This window comes from Schistocerca piceifrons, chromosome 2 (assembly GCF_021461385.2).
Source record: "Schistocerca piceifrons isolate TAMUIC-IGC-003096 chromosome 2, iqSchPice1.1, whole genome shotgun sequence".
NCBI lineage: Eukaryota > Metazoa > Arthropoda > Insecta > Orthoptera > Acrididae > Schistocerca > Schistocerca piceifrons.
In genome coordinates, this window is record NC_060139.1 from 854,423,871 (window position 1) to 854,439,159 (window position 15,289).

A 15,289-nucleotide genomic window follows, 5' to 3' on the forward strand; every position below is an offset into this window, starting at 1 on the left:
TATGTGGCTACCAGACGAATACAAACCGTACCCACTGTCCATGAAGTGATAGTGATAGAGGCACTTGCCACGGATACTCACCGTAATCGAGCACCCCACTGGTGCGACACAAGGGGTCTCACAGAAATCAAGCATCTGAATGGGACAGGAAGCTATAACATCCACGTCGTTGTTGTAGGGTCGCCCTAAACGTAGTTTCTAACTATACACTGAACCAGCTAACCATGCGTTACTATACAATCACGTTTGCAACACTCAAGAAAATTTAGAACTTCAATATCAACTCATAGAACACAGATCCTTACATGTAGAATCAAATGCATCAGTTCTTAACTGCAAAAACAGGCACACTCGATATCTGCCGATTACAGCGCCATCTACCGTTAATAGAAAACAATGGTTCCTATAAATCGTACGTATTTTTTGACATAGAATCTGAATATGAAAAAATGGTTGGTTCCCATTTGAAAATCTACATCTACATGGATACTCTGCAAATCGCATTTAAGTGCCTGGCAGAGGGTTGATCGAACCACCTTTACAATTCTCTATTATTCCAATCTCGTATAGCGCGCGGAAAGAATGGACACCTATATATTTCCGTACGAGCACTGATTTCCCTTATTTTATCGCGGTGATCGTTCCTTCCTAAGCACGTCGGTGTCAACAAAATATTTTCGCATTCAGAGGAGAAAGCTGGTGATTGGAATTTCATGAGAAGATTCCGTCGCAACGAAAAACGCCTTTCTTTTAATGATGTCCAGCCCAAATCCTGTATCATTTCGGTGACAGTCTCTCCCATATTTCGCGATAATACAAAATGTGCTGACCTTCTTTGAACTTTTTCGATGTACTCCGTCAGCCCTATCTCGTAAGGATCCCACACCGCGCAGCAGTATTCTAAAAGAGGACGGACAAGCGTAGTGTAGGCAGTCTCCTTAGCAGGTCTGTTACATACAAAGCTGGCCCTGCCAACACAGGAGGGGTGTTAAAAGGTGGTTAGTTGTGGCACAGAAAGATGTCCCCTTTACGAATACTAACTTTTCACCTGGAACAGTGGTCATCAAACTGTGGCCCGCGGGCCGTATGCAGCCCAAATTAAATGTTCGTGCGGCCCGCCGTTCTCAGTCGTATTTTATAACAATACGCTGTTAGCAGCTAACAGCTGAATCAAAGAAACTCAACGTTAAGAGCTTCTTAAAAGTGTAGTTTTCCTGCTCAGTAATAAACAAAAATATTTACAGAGACAGTAATATTTTAAGATGTGGTTGATTTTTAATTGACGCTCGTGAACTCAGACGTGAGCTAAGTAAAACTTCCCACCTGCCTCAAGGCCAGAGATGTAACTGGCACGGCCTCTGCAGTTACAAGATGTGAGAGAGGGAATGTGGTATTGTCTGTCTTCCACTACTGACAACTCGCTGGCGTGCGTGACTTCTACCTACCAGCTACTGCTTTACAAATTTGACATGAGATGTGCATCACAGAGATGGTCATCTTCAAATGCGATACTTATTTTCAGCAAATAACTTTAAATTAATTAGGGATGTTGTAGCACAATGCAATGAGTAGAAGAAAACTGATATTTCATTTATCAAACTTTATAAGGAGAAATACTATTACTCATCCAAATCATTGAAACACATGGTGGAATCAATGACGCTTCACCACCCAACTCTAGTGTCTCAGCTGTTAGACTGCTCAGGCTAGCAACAATCTGAAATAGACTGCAATTAACACCAAATGTTCCGAATGGTATTCGCATGTAGCGAGGGGTGCTACCGGCCCACTTCTCGCAGGTTTAGTGTAGAATAATACTATCAGTAACAAAAGTGATTGATAATTATACAAGTGCAGTTTTCGAGTGCACTTCAAGTTACAAAGACCTGTGAGGTCGAGGTTTTGTTTATAATTTTCTCAGTGTATTTACCATGGCGTAAATGACTTAGTACGGACAGAGAAATTTACCCAACGTGTAGCAGATGTTAACTGCAGCTATAGTGCGATTAATATTACATTGAACCTGGAAGTTAAGAGCAAGTGTTGCCTGTATCTAACTGGGCCAATCATATGTCGCAGTTTAGTGTACGAACTCTGCCTAGCTGCGATCTGCCCCACATGCGCTCTGTTACAGCTGTCGATGTGCCACTACAGGTAGCAACGCTGGAAGGTTGAAAGTAATTTTTATCGTACTATAATGAGATTACTGTACCACATAACAACCAAAGATCCGCATTTAGAGGATGTCATATGGATAGTATAAATCTGAATAGTGCAAACATGGACGAGAATACATAATTTTTATATTTTAATTTACAGCTAAAGAATACATAGTTATCATTTGCAATTTTACCTATACCTCACTCCGTCGTTGAAATAAAAATATGGTCACATTAGGGACAAAGTTGGGTGCAAGGGCAGATAGATTTGTCGTTGCAGGGTGAGGTTGTTTGATAGAGGGGGAAGTGGAGACACTTCACGAGCATGCGTGCTTTGTACTGATCACCTGCTATGGTGTCCGCCCCGGTAGCTGATTGGTCAGCGTGACAGACTGTCAATCCTAAGGGCCCGGGTTCGATTCCTGGCTGGGTCGGAGATTTTCTCCACTCAGGGACTGGGTGTTGTGTTGTCCTAATCATCATCATTTCATCCCCATCGACGCGCAGGTCGCCGAAGTGGCGTCAAATCGAAAGACCTGCACCAGGCGAACGGTCTACCCGACGGGAGGCCCTAGCCACACGACATTTCCATTTACCTGCTATGGTATGAATTTCAAACAGAAGTAAAGTGGATTTGTCAGTGTGCACTGTAAGCACTGTAGCGGCGGTCATCTTCAAATACAGTACGTATTTGTATTAACGAGTATGAAATTAAATTAAAGCTGTTGTAATACAATGCAATGAGTTGAAGAAAAATGACATTCAAAACATTAAGTAAATATTTGTTATCGTCTATCCTATTGTGTAATGCATTTAAATATACGCACAGTTACTGTTATTAATCAGTTAATCATCTGCTCACACAGACAATACAATAAATCGTCAGACAGTTATGGCGCTGAGGTGGCAGCAGTGAGAAGCAGATAACAGCCAACACGAAGTGTTCCGAATGGTGCCGATTGTTAACGATCGGTGCTTGAGGGCCTGCGGCTAATTTATTGCGCCATTACTACCGCTTGTCTATTGGGGGCTTACAACTTACTAAGTTATGTAGGTAACCAATTAATAATGCCAAGATCCCTGCCGCAGTGGTAACATCGGTATCCGTTAGATCACTGAAGTTAATTGCAGTCAGGCTTGGCTAGCACTTGGATGAGTCACCGTCTGGGTTTGCCGAGCGCTGTTGGAAAGTGGGCTGCACTCAGCCGGTGTGAGACTAACTGGAGAGGTGCTTGACTGAGAAGTAGCGATTCCACTCACGAAAACTGCCAACGGCCAAGAGAGCGTCGTGCTGCCCACTCGCCTCTCCACGTGCGCATCCACTGACGCCTATTGGCAGAGGATGACACGGCGATCAGTCGGAACCGGTGGAGCTTCCAAAGCGTATTCGGACGGAGTTACTTATTGACCAGTTAGTAATAAGATCCATAAATCTGCGGTATGAGGTGCCACTCTGCAACGCCAGTATTGGCTCCAGAGCAAAGAGTATGACGACAATTGCTACAGGCGTAATGGCGAACCAGCACATGTTGCTACTGATGTAAGATGGCGTCAAAAGCGCCAATATGGTCCAAGACGCATGGGTCGAGCAAAGCCTGTTCTTCGGCCTCCAACATTCCCTAACCTCGACAGAAAATACTAAACGTCCTCCCAGCATCTTCCACAACTATAAAAGACTTGGAATAAGATTTTCACTCTGCAGCGCAGTGTTCGCTGATATGAAACTTACCGACAGATTAAAACTATGTACCGGACCTAGACTCGAACTCGGGACCTTTGCCTTTCGTGGGCAAGTGCTCTACCAACTGAGCTACCCAAACACGACTCACGACCCCTCCTCACAGCTTCAGTTCTGCCAGTTCCCGGGTTCGAGTCTCGGTCCGGCGCACAGTTTTAATCTGTCAGGAAGTTTCATATCAGCGCACACTCCGCTGGAGAGTGAAAATCTCATTCTGAAAACATCCCCTATGCAATGGCTATGCCATGTCTCCGCAATATCCTTTTCCAGAAGTGCTAGTTCTGCAAGGTTCGCAGAACAGCTTCTGTGAAGTTTGGAAGGTCGGAGACGAGGTACGCCGGCCGGAGTGGCCGAGCGGTTCTAGGCGCTACAGTCTGGAACAGCGCGACAGCTACGGTCGCAGGTTCGAATCCTGCCTCGGGCATGGATGTGTGTGATGTCCTTAGATTAGTTAGGTTTAAGTAGTTCTAAGTTCTAGGGGATTGATGACCTCAGAAGTTAAGTCCCATAGTGCTCAGAGCCATTTGAACCATTTTGGGACGAGGTACTGGCAGAATTGAAGCTGTGAGGACGGGTCGTGAGTCGTGCTTGGGTAGGTTGGTAGAGCACTTGCCCGCGAAAGGCAAAGGTCCCGAGTTCGAGTCTTCGTCCGGCACACAGTTTTAATCTGCCACAAATTTTTATAAAAGACTTATCTGATCCATCATCTCCTCTGTCCGGTACCGAAATACAGTCACAATGCTCAAAGAATTCCACTGATGAGCAAAATTTCAGTCTGATAACGATCAATATGCACTGACGGAAAAAGAATAACAGCATCAAGTAGGAGTTGCACACCATAAACGAAAGTTGGTAAGCGTTTTGTCATTTGAAAGATGACGTCTGTTAAAATTCGCGCCACTCGCATGGAGTGACGCAAGTAGTGCCACTATGAGTATTATAACAGGGTTTGCTTTAAATACACTCTATAACGGTTATGATTGTCAGTTAGTTTTGAGACTAGATGTGGCGAGTTGATGTTGGTTAGAAACGTCTTTAAAGAGACAAAGACGTCATCATCAGCATCTCGTTAAGTTTTAATAAGATCGTGTCGTAGGGGTACGATAAGTTAGGCGTTCCTTCTGAGATGTTGCAAAAAGACTTGGCAGGAATGTGGCCACGCTCATGACTGGGGGGAGAGGTGGTCACGGGAATGTACGGTCGCAAGAAGACCGGGCTCCGGACTTCCACGTGGCACAACCGAAAGGGAAGATCGTCGTGTTGCGAGTATGACTCTGATGCACCGTACTGCATCTGCAGCAGCAATTTCAGCAGAAGCTGGCACCACGGTAACACAACGAACTGGTACAAATGGGATACTACAACGAAAACTCCGTGCCAGACGACTTGTACTGTGCATTCCACTGACCCAAAACCACCGCCATTTGCGACATCAGTGGGAATGGAAATGAGCGTTTGGAGCCATTGGCCGGGAGGCCTCTTTCGCGGTAGGTCCGGCCGCGGTGGTGCAGGTCTTATTACATTCGACGCCACATGGGCGACCTGCGCGCCGGATGGAGATGAAATGATGATAAAGACAACACAACACTCAGCCGGGAATCGACCCCGGGACCGTAAGATGACAATTCGTCACGCTGACTACTTTTTATTTTAGTTGATCTCATTTCGTTCTATATTGTTCATTGAATCTGTTCGGGGTGGACGTCCGAAGACACCCGTTGAGGTTCTTCGTTGATCCGTTGACTCCGTTTTTTTTTATTACAAAGGGTAGCTAACCCTCTGACCGAACACGCTGAGCTACCGTGCCGGCTGTCCACTCAGCTATCGGGGCGGACTGCGACATCAGTGGTGTCAAGCGACGGCTCGTTGGAAGGCAGGGTGGAGATCTGTTGTTTTCTGGTGAAAGACTGTTCTGCCTCAGTGCCAGTGATGGCCGTGTGTTGGCCAGAAGGATACCAAGTGAGGACCTACACACAACCTGTCTGCGTGCTAGACACACTGGACCTGTACCTGAAGTTGTGGTATGGAGGTGCGATTTCGTATGACAGTAGGACTACTCTCGTGGTTACCCCACGCACCCTGACTGCAAATTTGTGCATTAATCTGGTGATTCGACCTGTTGTACTGTCAGTCATGAACAGCATTCCAGGGGATTCTCCAACAGGATAACGCTGTTAGAACCCAAAATGCTCTATGGAGTGTAGACATGTTGTCTCGCTCTGCTCGACCACCACATCTGTCTCCAGTTGATAACATATGGAGCGTCATACGACGACAACTCTAACGTCATCCACGACAGAATTATCGTCTCTGTATTGATCGGCTAAGTGCAACAGGCATAGAACTACATCGCACAAAATGACACCTGTACAACAAAATACATGCAAGTTTGCATGCTTGCATTGAACATTCTGGCGGTTACGGCGGTTATTAATATACCAGCATTTAACATCTGCAATGGGTAATGTCGCACTTACATTAAGCTGTGATTTTGCAATGTTAATCACTGAAGTATGTTACCTAGAAAAATGTATTCCCGAAATTTCATTACTCTACATCAATTATTTTATGTGGGAATATTTTCTAACGGTGTATATAAAAAATAAACAAATGTACAGTGTGTCGTACGGTTCACTCAAAAATTGGCTCTAAGTTTCACAGCAGAAAAACACGAGGGTAAGAAGTGGATTGGTTCATTCCAATAACTTCCTGGCTCAATAAATAACAGTTGTATATAAATTTCATTTTAAGAGCAACATATTCAAACAAGCTCAAAACAAGTTTAGCACCTTCCGTGAGTGTCATTACATGCTCAATGACTGGTTAAGTCTTATGGGGAAACAAATAAGTAGTTCCTGCAAACACTCGTGTCCGGTAGCAACAGCAGTAATATGAGCGGCAGTAGGTCTAACAAAGAATAAGGAAATAGGATTGCGGTTTGTCTGTTATGAACAGTATAGTGGACGTATTATCGTAGCCAAATAGTGGTGAATCCAATACTCGCCATAGTTTGGAAAAGTGATGTTTTATCGCCAAGAGTTGCTGATAAACGTTCTTTATTGAGCAACCAGTTCCGGTCCAAGGACCATCATCAGAGTTATAAAACATTTACATCATATTAGGCGATATAAAACGAATGGCGTCAATTAATAGAACCCACTGTTTTCAATTGTAATGTAAATTACGTCTTCAGTCATAAAAATGTGCCATAAAATGCACTGATTAATATTATATAAACAGTGAGCATTAACGTTACGGAGGTATTCTACGTACTGCAATATTGACGAATTCGTGGATTTTATTATTTGACGCAACTGATCGTCAGGATGGAAAAGCGTCGAAATTTTTTTATAGTTTCCAACACAAAGTTGTAACAGTGAATAAATTGTTGATGAGCAGACAGGTGTGGGTAAAAGAAAGTAATCCGATGGTCCAGTATGAACCGGTGTGAGTATAATTAAAAAACAAACTGCAAACACAGTAAATACACTTGTTTTTGACGTACCGTCAAACTCTTCGTTCATTATCTCTGGCAACTATTCGCACTAATGATTTTGAACACCCATACACTCACCCAATGAAATACAGACTCATGTCGGAGCTTATACTTTGAAAGGGATGTAAGTCCATTTGCAGTCTATAGTTATCTCTGGCAACCATTCGCACTAATGATTTTGAACACCCATACACTCACCCAATGATGTACAGACTCATGTCGGAGCTTTTACTTTGAAAGGGATGTAAGTCAATTTGCAGTCTATAGTTGAGCCGCCGTAACATGATTCTCCGCGAACGCAAATGAGACTGAGCGGCATTTCGCTCAGTCGTAATTGCCTCCTTGTTATGCTACCAGCAAAACAATAACGCATAATGTATTTACATACCAGCCAGACGCAACGAACAGCTGCGAATGCAGTTTTCTATGTGACCCTTCAACGACAGAGCTTTCTGAACAAATGATGTATCACACAATTTTTGGTTATTTTAGTAAAGGTCAGTGTACTAAAATAGTAGCCTTGGGCGTTTGAAAACGAATATGCACGCCTTACCAGGGCGAGAAAAACATTTATCAGCGCCGGCGTGAAAGTGATAAATATAAGTACAATTACTGCTATTACTGCCCACGCCGGCCGGGCTGGCCGAGCGGTTCTAGGCGCTTCAGTCTGGAACCGCGCGATCGCTACGGTCGCAGGTTCGAATCCTGCCTCGGGCATGGATGTGTGTGACGTCCTTAGGTTAGTTAGGTTTAAGTAGTTCTAACTCCAGGGGACTGATGACCTCAGATGTTAAGTCCCATAGTGCTGAAAGCCATTTGAACCATTACTGCCCACACAGGCAACACGACACTTCGTCAGGCAATAATGGTGTCACAACTTTGAGTCGCTCAGTGTGGCAGCAATCTGAAATAGAGAGAAGCAGACTCGAAGCGTTTCGAATGGTAAGGACTTTTAAAGATCAGTGCTTGGGGGCTGGCGGCCAATGTATTGCAGTCGTACTATAGCTAGTCTACTGGAGTCTCGTAACATACTAACTTATGCAGATTACCAATTATTAATACACTGCCGGAAAAAAAGTATTATATTCTTTTAGAGGTGTCCAGTTCATTAAGATTTGTTGCTGCAACTGCGCATATAAAGTATATGAAATGATTAAATTTACACATCAATAGCACAACTGGTTCTGAGATACCAGGTGGCAGCCCATGCTGAAACATCCGTATTACTACGTCGTACAGCTTCCAAAGTCGGCAGTTCAGGCTCTGACTGTGGCATCTAGTTGATCTTACAGGTGATGAAGAAGTTATGTGACGCTTGCCCTACCTGTTCACTTTGTTCTGTAAAAGTTGTTTGTTGATGAGTCCCATTATATCCCACACGTGCTTGACTGATGACAAGTTCAGAAATGGCGCTGGCCAAAGAGGTTCCTACACGTCTCGCAGAGCACACTTTCACGGACAGTGTGTGGGCGAGCATTATGTTGTTGGAAGTCCACATCACCTCCCTGTTGCAAGAACGGCGAAAGTACTGGTCTAGCAACGTTCTGCACATACCGAAAGCTGTTTAGCGTCCTCTCCAGAAACAGCAAAAGTGAACAGAGTTGTAGCACCAGTCGAGGCGTGCACATCAATACTGTGTCGAGAGGGGAACACGGGCTAGAGGTGTGCGTGCCCGTATTCCCACTGCTAATAACCGGTTCGCAACAGTTCATGTTAAAACGTCTGGGTTAACAAGCCCTCTTATCTGCGCTCTGGTGGATGCATGATCTGTCACTGTTACCCTCACAATTCGACTATTCTGCATGGACGTCCAGAACCTCATCCATGGGTGTGAGAAGGTTCACGTTGCAACTGATACCTGGATCGTTGCACAGTTGACGCATCAGGTCCAACTTGTGTGGGAATTCCCCGAAAGGAGCACCACCCCACTCGGAAGGCGACAGTTTGACTACTTTAAACTCGCTCACTTGGCTGTAGGAAGCACGAGTGTATGTCCACGGCGTGGTTGCCTACTTGCTTACACGTTTGCACCGCTGTGAGCCTTCTGGCTGTGAGCCATCCCATTAAAGGGTAGACACAGACGGCGTTCTAGTAGCTATGCCAGTATGCTATCTGTTGCCGGACGACGTCATCGGATCGAAATCGACGTCTTTCCTGTGTAACATCGATACATATGCGACTCGAGATGCCCCTTGCAGTGTCGGTATTGGCCCTTGGCAAGCTCCAACAATAATTCTGCGTTCAAAGCCTGTTAATTCCCGTCGCCCGGCCATAATCACGTCGTAAACCTTTTCACATAAATCACCCGAGTACAAATGACAGCTCCACCAACTCATTATCCTTTTCTACCTTGTGTACACGATACTACCGTCATCTGTATATGTGAGTATCGCTACACTTTATAACTGCCCACGTGGTGTTGTGCCGACTCCACTGTAGCTTGAACGGATTTTTAATTTTTTTTATATGCCCGACTTCTAATTTCACCACACAAGTCTCCAGGGTTGAGCAGTTAGTGCCCGATGACGACACGCAATACAGTTTGTTAAAGCGGAGTTCGCCGTAATTAATTATGTTTTTAGATTTAATTTTATTACTCGTATAGAGACTCAACGTTCCTTTGTTTAACAGAGCGTCGTCAAAATAAGTATGAAATGCTAATGTCTTTGCAATACATGATGTCGACTATTGAGTTAAAGTTCGTACCTATTTTGCCATTTCAGAGAAGAGAAACCTTAAGCGCTTCTGCTTCTATAGTCTCAATATCAAATGTTCACTAATTTCAATTTACTTCCCATCTCCGTTCAGTATTTAACACAAATTATATATCAATGTCATTTCAGAGATATTACGTCGGTTCCACACTAACGGAATAACACGTAATTGTCATTTAACATCACTTTTATTAATAATCCTTTTTCTTATGACGTAAATGTTAATGAATGATCACTATCGAGGAGGAAAGAGGGATTTATCCTAATCATGAGATAATAGCTTTCAATGAGCCCGCAATCTTAATTAAATAAAACGTCACGTTCAAGGATGATATGCGAACAACTTTCGTTACGTCCGTTTTCATGTATCTGTCAAAACTGATCCCGTCGCCCACAATTCAAATTAACACTGACGTTAACCCCTTTTGTCGGAACATCGAATCGTAACTATTATGTGAAAGTTTATTATAGTCCCCGAATTAATTCCTTTCAGATACGCGCACGACCGAACAGCAGAACGGAACACAAACGACTTGTTTTAACAACCGAACAACGCAATGACGTTACATTACGACAATGTCCGCCCAATGAACATCTCTTTGACTTTATCTTCTCTACTCTGCTTAATTATATTATTCCTAATTACAATTTATTCAGCTATTTAACGAAAACATCTAACAAAAAATAAAATAAATTTATCCCAACGTAAAAGATCCGTTATAACTTCTACCGCCTGAAAATAATTGGAACGTGGTCGAAATGCTTAATTAAACAGACAATAAGCTAAATATGTCTGTTGGCAGTAAAAGACAAATAACTGAACTGTAACTTGGGAAAGAGTAGTTCTGCACTTGAACAAGCCATGTATTCATACCTATGTTAGTGTACTGAGGAGTTTATGAATATTGCATTTCTCATTAGTCTCTATCAGGGTAGTGGGAAAATTCAGAGCTGAAAGTCAGCGAAGTAGACTTGAGGTAATCTAAACTATTCTTGACTGTCTCCGAAATAATTTTCAGAGTTATGAACTAGAGAAATGATGAAGGAACATGTGCTAACGAACAATTCCGATCCAGCTTTGCTTTTTTTGTGACTTTGTAGTGTTTCCTTAAACTGCAACGAAGAGTGACAGAAAAAATAGAAAATTTAGAAAATTCCGAAAATTAAATAACACCAGATAACGTCTAACAAAAATAGGCAAAATAAAATGGCAATGATAAATAATGAGAAGTTAGAGCTAGTTGTTGACTTTATGTGTCGGGTTAGTAAATGACACCTGCTGGTTCGGCAGCAAAAGAATTATCGAACGAACAAAACTGTTTTAGGGTGCTTTTGGTGAACTAAATAGGGTTTCCAGAACTAGACCTCAAATGAAGCGCAGAACAGATTGGGGTATGAGAGGTAATCATGGCCACAACGAAACGAAAGGATGGTAGTTTAGAAATGAAGCCATGCCTATGTGTGGTAAGTAGATTCATGGAGGAACTCCTTGGTTGCGTTCAAATAAGAATGGAATAAATATAATGGAAGCTGCATAGATGTCATTAAAAATTTTCCCGAGGAATATGGATACATAGTAGAGTCAAAAGGAGAATTTTGTCTAACGGTAAACGTCAAATGGTTGATAATCACTTCAGTCATTGTGTCAGCGTGTCGTGTCGATGTGTCCATAATCACGCCGTATTTTAAATCCTTCGAACATGTGACATTGATACTAGCGCTTTAACTAAACTTGCAGTAATTTTAGGCGATTTATGTAGTGCTAACATGGACACACAGGCTTTAGTGCCTTGAAGCAAGTACTTCGTTGTGTCGTTCTAGAATTAACGCATGGGGACGAGGTGGGAGATTGGATGTGGGTACAAGTATGAAGACAGAGGATTATCGGATGCTATGAGACGCATATAAAGTGGCCGCATATCAGTCTAACAAATACTTTAGCATTGTATTATTTCCCACTTAAACATGAGATCAAAGTGGTCGTTACAAGAAACAAAGACAAAAAATATTTATATGCCACAAATCAGCGGCGGAGTCTTGAAAATGCACCATTACGAATTATAAAATTTAGAAAATAGAAGATGCCCTAAACCCAACCCAAAACCCGAAATTTTGGACACATGATCTATCGATATTGAAATTAAATACCAATAAATGAGAATCTAAACACTCTCAAAGTTGCGTGAGGCGCCTGCAGCAATTAAACATTAATGGATATTCGATGCCCAAAGAGTTCTCCCTTACAGTCTGTAGTCCTGATACTTTATAATTTAATATACACACATCGAAAAAAGTTTTGGATCATATCGGTTCCGAGAGTTCCGGAACCTGTACAGAAAATTGGAATAGAGATCAACATAAACATCATTTCCGCCCTTGTTATTGCTCATGAAAACCACACATTGCATGTTGTACCACCATACAGCGAGACCTTCAGAGGTGGTGGTACAGATTGCTGTACACACCGGTACCTCTAATACCTAGTAGCACGTCCTCTTGCATTGATGCATGCATGTCCCAAGATGCTATTCCAGGCGGTTGTAAAATGAATGTGCACAACGGAGAATAATAAACGCTAAAATGAATATTTGGCCCTTTCTGACTACTCCCTGAAGTAGGTCTTAGGATCTCTTAATGGACTTTAACATATAAATTGCAACCTAAACGTAAATGGATGATTAAGGCAACTAATACTCCTAAATGATAAACGTCGTTCCTGTTTATATATTTATTGTAGATTAAAAAAAAACCTTTATATCACAAAGTTTACATTTCCTAAGTAAATTTACTAATCAATTGCCCAGCTCTGCCCCTTATTATGATTGCGCGATCTAATATCAATAACGTGAAATGACTGACATCATCTACGTACCAAACACTAGAAGACACTACTTTCAAAGATGATCTATGGTGGTGTGGAACCTCAGAGAAAATAAACTAACGTGATCACAGATGTTTAGCTTTTATAGCCCTAAGAAGCCGAATCAATTTGCGATATCACCGTATGAACTGCTTCTGGTGTATCGGCGTGCTGGTTCTCGTACACGTCCGCATCGATGGAAGAACTCCAGCCACAAAAATAAAACCTCTTTCAAACAATGGGATGGCAGAAGGCTGTCCTCTGACTAATATCCTCTAATACTGTCTTCTCCTTTCTGTGTTCTACAGATGAGAAACGCGAACTCCCAGCCACAGGGACGGAGTTCAGATAACGTCTCAACGTAAGTATAGGCACAAGAAGTGCTCTCAATCACTGAACGCTGCGTACTCAACGACGACTTCCGACTCAGAGGTGAAGTCCAGAATCGTATAGGTCCGCAACAGTACAGTGCCTAGCTGTTCTAACTATAAACTCTCCTCAGAGCAAAGACAGCAAGTCCATCTGTATCAACAAAGCTGCTATCGAGCGTCCGTCACACTCAAATACACTCCTGGAAATGGAAAAAAGAACACATTGACACCGGTGTGTCAGACCCACCATATTTGCTCCGGACACTGCGAGAGGGCTGTACAAGCAATGATCACACGCACGGCACAGCGGACACACCAGGTACCGCGGTGTTGGCCGTCGAATGGCGCTAGCTGCGCAGCATTTGTGCACCGCCGCCGTCAGTGTCAGCCAGTTTGCCGTGGCATACGGAGCTCCATCGCAGTCTTTAACACTGGTAGCATGCCGCGACAGCGTGGATGTGAACCGTATGTGCAGTTGACGGACTTTGAGCGAGGGCGTATAGTGGGCATGCGGGAGGCCGGGTGGACGTACCGCCGAATTGCTCAACACGTGGGGCGTGAGGTCTCCACAGTACATCGATGTTGTCGCCAGTGGTCGGCGGAAGGTGCACGTGCCCGTCGACCTGGGACCGGACCGCAGCGACGCACGGATGCACGCCAAGACCGTAGGATCCTACGCAGTGCCGTAGGGGACCGCACCGCCACTTCCCAGCAAATTAGGGACACTGTTGCTCCTGGGGTATCGGCGAGGACCATTCGCAACCGTCTCCATGAAGCTGGGCTACGGTCCCGCACACCGTTAGGCCGTCTTCCGCTCACGCCCCAACATCGTGCAGCCCGCCTCCAGTGGTGTCGCGACAGGCGTGAATGGAGGGACGAATGGAGACGTGTCGTCTTCAGCAATGAGAGTCGCTTCTGCCTTGGTACCAATGATGGTCGTATGCGTGTTTGGCGCCATGCAGGTGAGCGCCACAATCAGGACTGCATACGACCGAGGCACACAGGGCCAACACCCGGCATCATGGTGTGGGGAGCGATCTCCTACACTGGCCGTACACCACTGGTGATTGTCGAGGGGACACTGAATAGTGCATGGTACATCCAAACCGTCATCGAACCCATCGTTCTACCATTCCTAGACCGGCAAGGGAACTTGCTGTTCCAACAGGACAATGCACGTCCGCATGTATCCCGTGCCACCCAACGTGCTCTAGAAGGTGTAAGTCAACTACCCTGGCCAGCAAGATCTCCGGATCTGTCCCCCATTGAGCATGTTTGGGACTGGATGAAGCGTCGTCTCACGCGGTCTGCACGTCCAGCACGAACGCTGGTCCAACTGAGGCGCCAGCTGGAAATGGCATGGCGAGCCGTTCCACAGGACTACATCCAGCATCTCTACGATTGTCTCCATGGGAGAATAGCAGCCTGCATTGCTGCGAAAGGTGGATATACTCTGTACTAGTGCCGACATTGTGCATGCTCTGTTGCCTGTGTCTATGTGCCTTTGGTTCTGTCAGTGTGATCATGTGATGTATCAGACCCCAGGAATGTGTCAATAAAGTTTCCCCTTCCTGGGACAATGAATTCACGGTGTTCTTATTTCAATTTCCAGGAGTGTATATAAAAACTGTGAAGGACATCGCGTCATTATCAAAGACAATGTCAAACAATGTTTTATATGAATACATACACAAATATTTTCTTAAGACTACCCTGAAAAATAAGTACAAAATGTTTACACAAATGATAGACATCAGAAACTGTTAGTTTGTGGGTGTAACTGTTCAGTGTTCATTACATTATGCACCTTTTTTTTTGTCAAGAGTCACACACTGATTCGGATTTCACAACACACTTTCATCTTCATTTGTGTATGGGAATGGAAGCTGCAGTTCTTTTTTGTGAAGTTTAGGACGCGAAGATTGTTCGAGATCAGACATGTTGCCTTTGC